At 51.7% G+C, this 13,248-nt stretch overlaps 1 protein-coding gene and 1 long non-coding RNA gene across 2 annotated transcripts in view; both read right to left on the bottom strand.

Annotated features, from left to right (window-relative positions):
• LOC144155777 (Krueppel-like factor 6) overlaps nucleotides 1-13,248 on the bottom strand; it is a 393,838-nt gene that overhangs the window by 173,892 nt on the left and 206,698 nt on the right. The gene's annotated exons all lie outside the window — the stretch shown is intronic.
• The window catches only part of LOC144155778 (uncharacterized), a 196,480-nt gene that overhangs the window by 106,481 nt on the left and 76,751 nt on the right, over nucleotides 1-13,248 (bottom strand). The window lies entirely within an intron of this gene.

The following is a 13,248-nucleotide window of genomic DNA, read 5'->3' as shown; positions in this document are numbered from 1 at the left end:
AGTTCTCGTGGTGGCAAAGCCACCGCGTCCCATTCTGTGGGCGTCATAGAACTAGGGACGTTAAAGACCTCGTCACAAAGCAAGCGAAGCTTCTTGAGAAATGCTTGTTCGGCTGACCCGGACGAACTCTTTATTATTGGCTCCGATCTGCCCATTGCCCCCCCCCCCCCCCCTCCCCCCCCCCCCTCCTTCTTGTGTTGTCGTCCCGAGCAAATGTAAGCGATGCAGCTGTGGGTGCCTACTTGTGCATCTTCCTTGCTCTCTCCCCCTCTCCTGCTGCTGGTCTCTTTTGTGCCGGCTGACGTGAAAAGGAAAGCATTTGCATCACAACAGAGTCGTCGGCATTCCTTCTCCGTCTTCGATAGGCTCCTTCCGACCACTGAGAACGGCCTCACTCCCCCAAACCAAAACTGCTCTGGGAGAACCTCTGAGACCGCTTGCGTAAAGTGACTGCCCTCAAAATAAAAGGGGGGATAGGGGGGAGGGGACACCGTTTGCCATGCGAAAGAAATACGAAAAAAAAAAAAAAAAACTAAGAGAAATGTGAAGGGAAAAGCCGGAGGTTGTGCAAGGGCGCGAATAGTAATACAGCCGGGCCATTTAAATGTACCCCCCCCCCCCCCCCTCCTCAACTTTCCCACCTTCGCTTAAAAAAAAAGAGCGAAGAAAAAAAGTCGGAGGTCGCGAAACAGCAAAGGTTCTTACACGTGCCTATCTCTTTCTTATCGCCTACTGGCGCGCAACATAATGACAAAACGAAGAAGAAACGCGTCGCTCCGAGGAGGAGGGAAGTAAACAGGGAGCAGTGCTCGGGCAGGCGTCTGGAGGCGCTTTCAAAAGGGTCTCACGACAGGACCATCGCACCCGAAGACAGGCCCGCGGTGAGGGAGGGCAAGGACGCGGCGTTATCGAGAACAGCGCCGTAAGAGAAGGGCTGAGAGAGCCGAGAGCGGCGGCCAAGAAACAAAAAAGAACGGGACGCAGTGTGGACTCGGTCACGATTATGCGCTCGCGGCCCCCTCAGACGGGAATGGTGACATATAAAATTTGTTTACGCTTCTTTTCACCGGCGCATTTTGAAAGAGGCCGGATAGGTGGCCGGAAGAAGGCAGAGGTGAAGGGAGCAAGCGAAAAGAAGGGCCAACAAAATGAAAAAAAAAAAAAAAAATCGGCCGAGCAGCGAGGCTTCAGCGTCCCGAGGCAGAAGAGCACCAGCTATGGCAGCAGACGCAATACTGGAACCATAGTCACAGCTGAAGGAAGGAAACAAAAGGCAAATCGAAAGAGCGAAAGGAGCGGGGGAAAAAAAATAGGGGGGGGGGGGGGGGGGCACGGAGAGATCAAAGGGAGAGGGGGTGACATGGAGAAGGAGAGCTGTAGATAGAACACGCACGAAGGCATCGGTATACTCCCGCCATCTTGAAATGACAGCACTCCCCGCGGCGGGAGAGATGCTCCGCAATATCGAGGAGAACCGGCCGGCCCTTTATGTGCTACCAGCTCCGTGCAGCGCCTCTTCTTGCTCGGTTTATTTGACGGTGCACGCCCTTGAAAAAGAAAATGCTCTGACGCGATCCTTCAGCGATGGGCCGCGCGCAATCGCACCGAAGTGAACGCCGGATGGAGTAAGACATTCGGCTTCGTTGCAGCAGCACTGGGCAGAACCCAGACCCTCGCATGGTCAGCGAAATACACGACGCAAACTTTTTTCAGTAGGCGTCGTGCTACCGACTGCCTGCAGCACGACGCCGCCGCACAACTTCAACTCGCAATCTTTCAACTTCCAGCCTGCTGCAAAAAGCTGACCTTGGTCCTAACGCGTTAGAAACAGCGAGCGTGTGTGACGGAGCCAATAGCCATCCCCTTTGGAACGCATAACACCGGGGTTCGCTTCCCGTCTCCTTGAGAAGGCTTCATTTCTGTTCTGGTTCATGAAGTCCTCTTCCTTTAGAGCGATTTGACCTCCAGACAAGCAGACCTGTAGCCGCATTCACAAAGATGTTTTCATGCTGCTTGTTGCCGCCGTCCTAATAAAAGCAAGAATGGTTCGCGAACTCGACAACCATAGTCTTTTGAGTGATATTTTTCAGGGATAGCTATCGCCATCGCCCAATCTCAATGCGAAACAGCAACACACACTCGTCTCTGCCGGTTGCTCTCGTGCGCAGACCATCTGTAGGATTTTAATTGCGTTAATGAGCAGCGCCGGCCTGCTTAATTGTTCGCAAGGCGGCCTCGTGCCTTCGTTTCGCTAATGGACGTTGAGCGGAAGACTGCTGGTGCATCGACCCCAGCTCGGTATTAAGCCGCCTAGCAGTCGCCCACTATTATGCACTTATTTACCACGTGAACCTTTCGTTCTTCACAAACTCTTTGCACTTCTAATTTCAAATAAATAGTCGTTAAGCCTATTGAGCCTCGTCTACGGAAAAAAAAAAAAGAGAACGCCGGAAGAGTGAAGGAAAAGAAAGATTGAGCCAACGACCCAATAAACTGTCAGGTGAAAGCTGAGAAAAGAAATGCCATGAGCAGTGGCGCATCGCCTGGAACAATGCTCTTGCTCTACTGGATGGTGACAGAAGCAAGCGCGACTAGCCGGAGCAGCGAACAATATATTTCTGCCCGCAATGCACGGAAAGACAAAGAACAAAAGTCTCGCGAGACGGAAGAAGTGCCCACAGGAAGGAGAAAAACTAAATGAAAGAAAAAAAAAGAACTTATTCAGAGCGATCTTCCTTTTTTCTGCTCACCATTCTCGCGAGAACAAGACCTTCGCGGAAGAACAGGGGGGACAAGGGAAGGTCGGGATTCAGTTTGCTTGGCTGCGCCGCATTACACGCTTTGTTGTCCCCGGCAGCTAGCGGTCGGGTCCCGCGTTATAAACTATGAGCTCGAATCGCTCTGCCAGGTTTCGCCCCAAGTCATGGCTCTGACGGAAAAAAAAACTTCGCTCGCAGCGGATAAAAAAAAGAGGGGTAAGGGGGAGTGAAAGGGAAAAGCGAGAGCTCATAGAAGGCAAAATAGAGAAACGAGCAAAAACAGCAGCAGCCTAAGAGCCTCGGGCAATTGTGTACCAACTTGCTCGATCTGGGACTGCCGCCCACGGCGTCATTTCCGACCGGGTCGATGACTCGCGCCGAAGAGAAGCGGCGCAATGTTCACAATACAAAAAAAAAAAAGTACGAATCTTCACGAAAAAAAAATAGAAAAAAGGAGCAAATGTCAGCGATCATCCGCGCTCCCCAATCCTGTGCAGCGGGCACAGTCACTGTTCGATTCACGCACAATCTCTGCCCTGCCGGTTCTCAACCCTTTTACCTATAATAGGCTTTTTTATTATAGGCTTTTTTCACGAGACTCGGCTGGAGAGATCGAAACGAACAACAGCTCTTCGAAAACGGAGAAAGAGGGGTGGCGAGGCGGGTGTGACGCGCCATTACAGGGGGACGAGAAGAAGGGAGAACCCTTCTCCTCTCGGAAGCTTCAAACGCGTTGCGCAAGCGTCCTTGATAGCCCGCCAAGGTCAGCAGGGGTCCCCTCCCACCTGTCCGGAATTCAATGGGCCTTCCGCACATGTGATGGCACGCGGAAGAGCGCCCCCTCTCCCGCTTTGAGGGACGAAACAAACGCGCTGAGTCACGGCCGCCGCCAATGATGCCGCGTTTCTCATGCAGATGGCCGCGGCCCAAGCCTATGGGCAACCGAGACTCTCCCGTGCGCCAACAGCTGACCATGGCAGTTGCCATGGGCGCGTTTTTTGCCCACTCCGATATGTGCATGCGTCGATGAAACGATACCTGATCGACGCATTTATCGTTGTTGCGCAAGTGTAAGCCCAAGGCCGCAGGGAACGCCCGCGTCGACTGAGGTAAATGAACAGGTGTTCCGTTAACAAAGAATGAAAAATATAAATGAAGGTTCCCCAGGGTCATTCGCGGAGTAAAATTATCAAGAAGAATGAATTTCGTCCTACTGTTTTACGTCGTGTTTGAAAGTGAAGCGAGTTGTTCGAAAACGAAACAAGGAGGAGCTTAAAAATACCGAGAGTGGCGCTGGACTTGGTCAGCGTCCTATCCCAAGTTAACTTCTCTGTGTTGAGCCCTTCTTTCCGCTCGGTGGTACGCGTATACGCCGCTCCCGGATTTCGATTTAGCGGCTGTGCAGGCTCCCAGCAAATGCCAGCCAGCAGCCACACGTGTTCGCCAGAAGCGGGCGAAAAGGAGCGTTTCGAAATAATTAACGCTCGTTCGTCCGTGCTCGTCGTACGCGCACGATAGCATCCCCACGGCGCGTTCTCGCGATTCTTCGGGGAAGCACGCGCGCGGACCATCTACCCTAAAAACACAGCGATTAAAACGCGTTATAGGTTAACGTTGGTAATGTGGAGGTCACAGTATAGATCCGCTAAATGGCTCTCAAACGCAGTATTGCCGACGTTTAAATTGGAAGAAAATCGGAGGTTGCTTTATTGGTGTTAACCATTAGGTTTGCAGATTAAGCTGCTCACTGAGCGGTTTAAAATGCTGGCGTCGTGGAAAAGCCACAGAAAATGGAATATAGTAGAGTAGAAAAGACCTTTATTCGGCCGAAACCGCCTGGACGACCAGTCTGCGATATATAAAGCGTTTATCAAAACGTGCTCGCGTTAGTAATCGTGTTTCACGAACTTTTATAGTTTACATCAATTGTGAGAGCAAGTCCGTGGAATTTCTTTTCTTGCAAAAAGATTTTTTTCTGGAAGAACACATTATTATTTTTATTGCCACAGCCGGCCAATTCATCACAAATATGTACGATTTGCGATATCCATATAACAATAACAATAAAAATCAAGCAATGACTGTTCAAAGTACCATACTATCAAATATTTTTCTTCTTGTAATCCGATTAGTAGTTCAATTGGCAAGATTAAAGAGAGAGCTAGACTGCGTTCTATAAGGAATGGCGCACTGACACCGTGTGAGGAGGTGTGAAAAAGTTAAAAGATTTCTAACGATAGCGGCCTCCACAGAATTTATAGTGCCGCAGCAGTAGCAGGGACCAGCGTGAGTTTCCTGCTGGATTCGAAAGAAACACGGCAGCAAGATTTTAAAAAGAAAAGAAAAGCTACTTCCTGACTCACTGCACACAGACAGCCCGCATCGCAAAAAGTAGTTTTAATTTTGTGCCACGATTTCGCTTACAGCGAAGCAACGCCACGTCGGAACTCGTCTTCTATTCATACAGTTGGTCTCAGGTGCATGCGCACCCGAATGATAGTTTAACATTCTCCAACGCAAAAGAATAACCGATGATTGAGTGATCCAGGCGTATCGTAACGTTGCTTGCATAGTTATAACTTGCCGTAAAAATTTCACTTCTGTTTCTGTTGATTTCTTCGGCTTGTTTTTTATTATTATTATTATTGTTCTTCCTACCCACAACTCTGTAACAAGAAAGCAAAACAAGGGAGGCTTTCTTCACATCACAATCGATATGGCGCTATGCGAGCCTGCAAAACGCACGTGTTTGAACACGTGCCGCGATTTAGGGAGCCTTAACGTGGTAGTGAGGCGTTTTAGGGCAGGACACCCATGAGGGAGGATTATTGATAAGTAGCGTGGTCGACAAGGCGTACGGGAATGCGAAGCGCGCTTTGGTGCGTCGCAACGTTGGAGCTGCTTCGCATCTTGATCGCGGGAGAGGCTACGCGTGAACTCCAATTGTTTGTTCCCGATTCCGGGACAGGCGAACGAATGAAGATCAATACTGAGCTTCGCGTCTGAGCGTCACGTGCCTTGCTCGCAGCACCGTGAGAAAGCGAGGCAGCCGCCGCGACGAGGCTCTGCCCTGCACTGTGTTCGTGTAACGCGTTTGTTCTCCAGTGTTTGTGCCACACACGTCTAAGTAAATTCGCCTGGACAACGTTGGAGGCTGCTTCAGTGCTTTCACTCCATCGACAGATAGCAGCCAGGTAGTAACTGAAGTGAATACGATGGTCGCACGGCAAAATAAAACTTTTGGGCGGAGTACTTCGTTGTCGTCGAAACGAAGGCTGAGGGGAATGTTGTTTTCCAATTCTCTCTTGCGTGTATAACGAGAACGTAGTAAAATAACACCACGCCTGACTGCGCTAGTGTGGAGCATCTATGGAAGGCGTGGTATAGGGAGGAATCAACTCTGAAATCGTGCGTGAACTAATTGCAAGCGAGTTCCCTTCCATTGTGTGGATGCAGCCCCTGGGGCGCTTGTAGATGAATACAGACAAGCCGCGACCTTTTGCTTTTGAGTTTATTTGAAGTGACTTGCTAACGAGGCAAAGTGTCCAGAGTTTTTAGGCACCCATCCTCCAGCCTCTATAATATTTTATGTCTGCTGTGCACAAAAGTGAAATTCAGCGGTTGAGAAAGTGGGATGAAAAAAGGGTGGGAACAGCAGCATTTCCATCAGTATACACTTGCGCTTAATACCGACCCTCTCTTTTGTGGCACGTGCAGCAGCACCGACGACGAGACAGAGATAACAAAAACAAGTCCTCAAAATAAACAAGCAAATTTATAAACTGACGGCATATGTGGTTGGCGTAAATGTACTGTTTGTGCTTTTCGATCATGTTCATGAACCCACAATGATCGATCCTGTGTTTCATCGCAGTTCAGTTATGAAAGATCTGCCACGTATACTATACTTGATACCCGCACAAGGCTCGTCTCCTCTGTACTATGCCTATTCCTGCTACGTGAACAAAGCTCGAGGGTTTGATGAATTTCAATCAAAAGCTGTTAACAAGCCCGAGTAAAACTGCCCTGAGTTGACTCGTGCTTTGTACATTTAACGATGAAGTTGTTTCGCCATTTCGGAAGGCGGTGATACAAATTATAGAACGGAGTCGGAACGAAATATTCTCACCAAGCGTTTCAGTCTAAACCCAAAGCCCCGAATACTTGGCTAAAATTGTAGGAAGCCACTCCGGCGGAATCGGCAAACTTCAGACAAGCCTAGGCAAGATCGAAGAAGCCAGCTTGTCTAGACAAACCGACACCTGGGTAGCCGCAGGCGAATCTACAACCGCGCTTATATTAGGCGTGGAGAAAGGCGGGAGCAGGTGCCGTTAACAAGCTTCGTTTAAGCGGCAGCCGCTGCGCCCAAGGAGCACGCACTGGCGATAGTATTCACGTGCCGAAAAGCTTCATTAGAGCTTCTTCATTAGTAGTCGTCGCGAACTGGGTCCCTTTTTCAAGGCGGCCTTTGCATAATGGTATTACGCCCCAGTTGAAGAGCTGGGCCGCGGCTCGGCCGGCGTTGGAAAAAGTCCAATCACGCGCCGCCTGCCCCCCACTCGGCCCGGAGTCGGGACGAGAGGCTTGTTCTTCAGAGACTGAGTCTCGGACGTGCTCCAGACGCGACCACCACCCCCGTCATAGCAGATACGCTGAGGCGCGAGTGGCAGAAAGCTCGGTATGCGCGAGATAACGGAAACGTAAGGAGCGAAGGCGCAAGACTGAACTGTGCTCCTTCCATCGCGATAACGCCATTCCATGAAAAAAAGAATCCAAAGGAAGCTGTACAGGGGCAGGTCCCATGATTTGACACCTCCGCGCTTTCTTGGGAATTACCGTTACCATTATTTAATTTCTCGTGCTCAGCACATACACATAAAACTATTAGTTAACGTAGCGTAAAAAACTTATCTTACGTCAAAGTCTTGCTGTTGAAGACGTATGTACTATCCCTTTCCCAGCACGCTACTGTGTACAGTTTATTGTTTTTTTAACAGCGAAGCAGTTTTTGCTAGCCGTAATGTGTGTGGTGTGCGGCGCCATCAAAAGCTAAGCCATAGTTACTTTCACCGTTTACCGCTAGCGTGAGCACACGCCTGACGAGGAGCGCCCGGCGTCGTCCAGGCTTGCGCGTGGCGCTCGCAAAAAAACCAAGAAAACAGTTCGCCCCCTTATAGGTAACAATTAGTCACTCATTTGTGTGCGGTGGCGAAGCAGATCTATAGTTTTGTGTGTGTTTGTGCACCGCCTATTAACTTATCATAGCTGAGAACTATTTCATGGCTCTTGAGTACGTAACATCATATTTCCATCTGTAAATTCGTATGGCAGCCTATTTCACAGAGAGAGAGAGAGAGAGAGAGAGAGAGAGAGAGAGAGAGAGAGAGAGAGAGAGAGAGAGAGAGCTTATATTGATGCACCTTGTGAGGTGCTCGGTTATTTAAATCATCTTGGGATTCGAATTCAGGCTACGATGGTTGCACCATCGTATAAGGGGTGGGGGGCAACGGAGGCTTGGCGCTGCAGCGACTAGGCGGGGGAGTAAACGTTTTCTGGAGGCCACATGGAACACACTTGTGGCTGTCAGTATTCAAAGTTAAGATGCGGTGGCGCAGCTGCAAATGCGCTCTCGCTTCCTCTTGTTGCGCTGCTCGCTTTCTTTCCGAGGCGTCAGACGGCAGTTCCTCACCTCACTTCATGCTCCCGATAACTTTCTCGCGGAAATTTCTACTGGATCTCTTACCGTTTGTCTTGTGGATGCAGTACAACGATTACCGCACACTGGTTAAAGATGCGCGCTTTTCAAAAGCATCAGCGCCTAAGTCTGGGAAGCGTGTCCGCCTAGGTCAATGAGGCAGCGTTAAAGCGAGCTCAACTGGTGTCTCCCTTGTGTCCGGAAATGCTCGTGCACGCTACCAAGGGTCACGTTCTGGTGGCGCTGTCTGCTCGGCGTCGTGAGGCGTTCGGGTGATCACGCACTCCCGCGCAGTGAGGTTTCCAGAAACTCGGCGCGGCCCTGCAGCGCCGTTTTCGTTCCGCGAGAAGAGTGCACCCCGGACGGAATGTTCGCTGCCAGACATGCGGCAGTAAGCAGGCCACAGAGCAGCCAGCTCGCGAGGCACGTCAAAGCAGCAGACCTCTTCCCTTTCGGCGCCGCGGGCAGGGAGCGCGCGGGGCCGCTGCTCCTGCAAGACATAAAAAGCGCAGGCCTACTCGTGCCGGGCCGGGGAATCCATAAATAAAGACGCGAGCAAGTTCACGGTCGAGACGCGCGACACACACACACAGCCAACCCGAGCCGGGTAGGCAAGCTATTAATAGAGGTCGCCGCCACGAGGCGGCCATCTTGTGTATACGTGGCCAGGAGCCGGGGTCGCGACGCGCTGATTGAGCCAGAAAGGGGGGCACGATCAAAGCCAGGCCATCGCGAAGCCAATCAGCCGACGGAAGCTCCCTGCTTTGTCTCGAGGCTCAATTGAAGGAATATCTCGCGCCGGCAGGGCTGACGGGAACCGAGCGGCTCGTCGCGGTTAATGCCTCGAACTTGGCACACAGACAAATGGCCGCCCGTGCCCGATAAGGGTGGCTACATTGGGCTTTTGAAACACGGGTGCGGGGAGGCCGCTGCCGCACCGGCCACGGGGCACGCGCACACAAGAGACCAATTGCGGCCCCGAACGATGCCCCTCGACGAGTGACGCCGGAGACGTAACACACGAGCAGGCCGCTTTTGGCCCACAATGTCAATGACACGGGCCGCCCGGCCACCGTCCCATAGTCTATACTCCGAACTAGAGCATTGAGGGCAGCCGACAGCGGAAGACAGATGTACTTGGCCAAGAGCCAACGGGCAATACTATACGGCGACTGGTTGCTTTTGCGGCTTGCACTGCCACTATTGTGACGCAACATGTGTCTTTATCTGGTGGCTGAACATTACTTTGGGAGTTATGCGGGAAATGGCCACAGCAGTTGGCCACTGCAGGACGCCGGCGAGGGTGGAAAACAGCATTTCGCACAGAAAACAGATAGATGAAATCAAGCCATTCACAACGTCATTCACAGCCAAGGCAGTTTGCGCCAGGATGTCTCCCAAGCTGCACTTGAAACTGGACCTAACTGTTTTTACGAGCCTCTTAACAATGCTACGACGTCACAACGGGCACAGCTGGCTTGACTGACCAAGTGCAAAGTAGAATACGAGCGCCGCCGACTGAAAGCAGACTGGATTGGAACTGAAGTTCCAATCACGGGCGTCAGGCAAGCTCCTAGAATTTACAATCTCAAGTTGACCATACATGGCACAGGCAAGATACGAGGGGCAAAAATGCTTTAAGCATGCGTATACTGGCACAGAAAGTGGCAATTTCGGGCGGAGATGGGTCTCGCTGGGTCGCCCACCCGGAAGCAGCCGTTGCACAGCAGTGAAATCGAACCGGCGCAGCCGATGGCACGAGACGCGCTCCCATATGGCTGTCGAGCCACCCAGCAAGCGTGCATGCGAAAGCTTCCATAGCTCGCTCTGCACAAGGGGGGCCCGATGGCGAGACTGAACGTGCGGTTAAATATAGATCCGTCCTTTCGAGGCTGGAAAACGCCATGTTTTTTTTCGCCAGTGCCTCCCTCTTGTACCATTTCCTCTTGTCCTTTTTCTCTCTCCCTTCTCGGCGGCAATCGTAGTCTGCTCACAATCTGGCGCAAGTGCGTGTTTAGCGCTGCGGCCGATATGATTACGAGCGGCCTTACAGGGCGCTCAAGCACGTATCCCAGCGCATCCGGGGGAAGGGCCCGGCGGATCGGTCACGTATGCGCTGCGCCGGCGTCGGTGGTACGCGCTTACAAAACGACCGATGAAGGGGGCTGTTAGCGGCCCCAAGACATGCGGCAAGAAAACCAGCCTCCCGAGCCCCGAGGCACCCTCGTTTCGGAAAGCGCTCCGCAACAAAGCTGGCGCCTCTCTGCAACAGAACCCGAGCACGTGTCCGGCCTTGTTGCCTGCACCGTTACTTCTTTTCTTTCAGCACCATTGCTCGGTGACCCGCCTGCATGCATACGCGTGTGAATAAGACCGCCGCTAGTTAGCAGCTCTTGTCTTCCTGTCTCTCTCTCTCTCTCACTTGCGAGTTCTAGCAAGTGAACCGCGTTTTACACGCATAAGACGTCTGTAAATTTGCATAGAACACCGAAAAATAACATCCGAGCAGACCACCTCATGATCCAAAGCAGGAGATGCTGCGTGACGTTGCCGGTTGAAGGAGTTCTTTCGTTTATCTTAAACATCTCACCCTCAGAAAACAACTTCTACCAAAAGAAAATCAATAACCGCATAGATGCGGAGCCAACTAAAACCAAAACCAAAGCACCTCAACCAAATATACTCGTATTAAACAACTGATAATCACAATTTGCGCAAGTTCAAGTTATTCTTCCCAGAACCGAGTGGATGCGTTTACGTTCCAGCGTTTGCACCAAACTTGTTCGCAATGCTACGAATCCTTGTGCTTCGTCCGTACGGACGCTTACCCCGAATGCTAAGGAGCAGAATTTAAATCGACGAGGGACCAAGAAAAGGAAGAACCTGCTGTGCCCACAGACAGCATAACCGGAAGGGTGCCCGACAGGGACAGGGGTTTAGCGTACGGTGAGTACGCAATGCTAATTTGAGCAGAGGACTACTACAGGCCCACATAGCAACCACCAGGAGCCGGAAAAAGAAAATATTTTTTGTACGGGCATTCACTGTCCCGATAAAATTTGAAAACAACAAAAAGGAAATCGGTGACGGCATCCGGCGAGGAGAGCTAGAAGAGGCCGGCGAACAATATGTCACCAAATGTGTGAATTTTTCTCGATGGAAATTCACGAAATAGGAAACGGTAGTGCAGCTGAACCGACGTAGCCTTGGCTATTCTAAGTGAGTTTTCGAGCGAAACTGCAGTTTAACCGGATACGCACTTAACGAGGTTTCATGGTTAACGAAACCCGGACGTGAAAGAGCCGCAACAAAACGAGACGGAATACCACGCACGGCGCAGTCCGACAAGGGCGCTAGCTGCCAGTCAAGTACAAAAAAGCAATAAAACAACTCTCAGAACGGGCTTTGACTGCTGAGTACGTGAAGTGCGAAACGGCCCAGTAGACTCAACAATACGTGGATCGAATGCTTCGCAACGCAGCTCGGTACACGTATACACCGGACGAACGCACGAACCCGATAGCCAGATAGAGCCGCGTGAAGGCCGGGCTTGCGACGGCGCTCGACGTGGGCATATCGCCGCCGCCTTTCGGCGCACTTTCCCGTGAAGACCCGTGCGGCGACGAGGGGGCAACGGCATGATATAAGCCGGCAAAGGCTCTGCGCCCGTCATTAAGCGGCTCTCCTCGCCGCTTTCCTCCCGCCAGGCGTTCTGGACTGACTTTCACCTCAACTATTTCTATTGGCACCATTTCGCCGCTTCGTCCTCCCTCGAGAAGCAGTTAGGCGGCGTCGATTATGCCGCCTTTTGGACACTTTACTTCGGCGCCAGAAGATGACGCGTCCGAATGAGGCCATTAGGCAGTCATTTCTCGCCTCCCGCCGCTTCCCCCGACTTCAATATTGCACCCCACCGCCCTCTTTTTCCTCGCCTGCCCCTTCCGCACCACTCAGCACTTCCAGCTGCAGCAGCAGCAGCGCACGCCGCTTCCCGCGAACCCTGTCCCTTTCAGACTTTCGATCATCTTAAATGCGCCCTATTATTGCCGCGCCGGACACGACCCGCCACGCTGCGCGAAGCTAGCAAGACAAAGAAAGGAGCGGGACCAAAGAGAAACAAGGAAGACAGTCCCCGCCACCAGACGCCCGCCTGCTCGATCTATTGCAGCCGAGGCCTCGCCGGCAGGGAGCCAGAACGAACTCACATCTGACGACTTTCCAAGGGGAAACACATCTGGAGCGGGGAAAAAAAGGCCAATTTTAGATCAAGCGGAGAGCAAAGCAAAGGGGGCATACACAGCGGCAGGACTGTGGGAAAAAATACAAGCAATAAGAATGCGCACAAGATAAAAGAAAGCTTTTGTTTAGGCTCAGCGGTTAGGAAACTGGACACGCAACGAGTGGAAGCTTTTTTCTTCTGCTCTTTTCTTTATTTATTTGGACCTATATGTCCAGCTCTGCCCCTGTCGTAAGCATCCACCCACTTCTTTTTTTGAGCAGACCAAGATGACAGCTCTCTTGACGCCTGCGATGTTTTTACTGTGGCATATTTCAACACCTCTGAAACAAAGCAGAAAAAACTTGGAGGATCTGTCGACCACGCTAATAAAGAGGCCAGTGTGCAACATGCGTATACCAGAGTGTGGCAGCCGGCTTTAGGGCCCGTGACGCTTCCGCGACGGCACTTACTTGCGTGCAGGCAATGCGCGTTTCCGGCAAACGCAAACATACCAGCGTGTTCAAGCCGTAGCCGAGGCAGTAGCCGAGCCAGAGGAGCCCGAGTTCCCCTGAGGC

The sequence above is a fragment of the Haemaphysalis longicornis genome, unplaced genomic scaffold, assembly GCF_048455015.1.
Source record: "Haemaphysalis longicornis isolate Haplotype H1 unplaced genomic scaffold, Haemaphysalis longicornis Haplotype H1 scaffold_1, whole genome shotgun sequence".
Classification (NCBI taxonomy): domain Eukaryota; kingdom Metazoa; phylum Arthropoda; class Arachnida; order Ixodida; family Ixodidae; genus Haemaphysalis; species Haemaphysalis longicornis.
The sequence above is the reverse complement of the archived record's forward strand: the minus strand, read 5'-3'. Positions and strand labels throughout refer to the sequence as shown.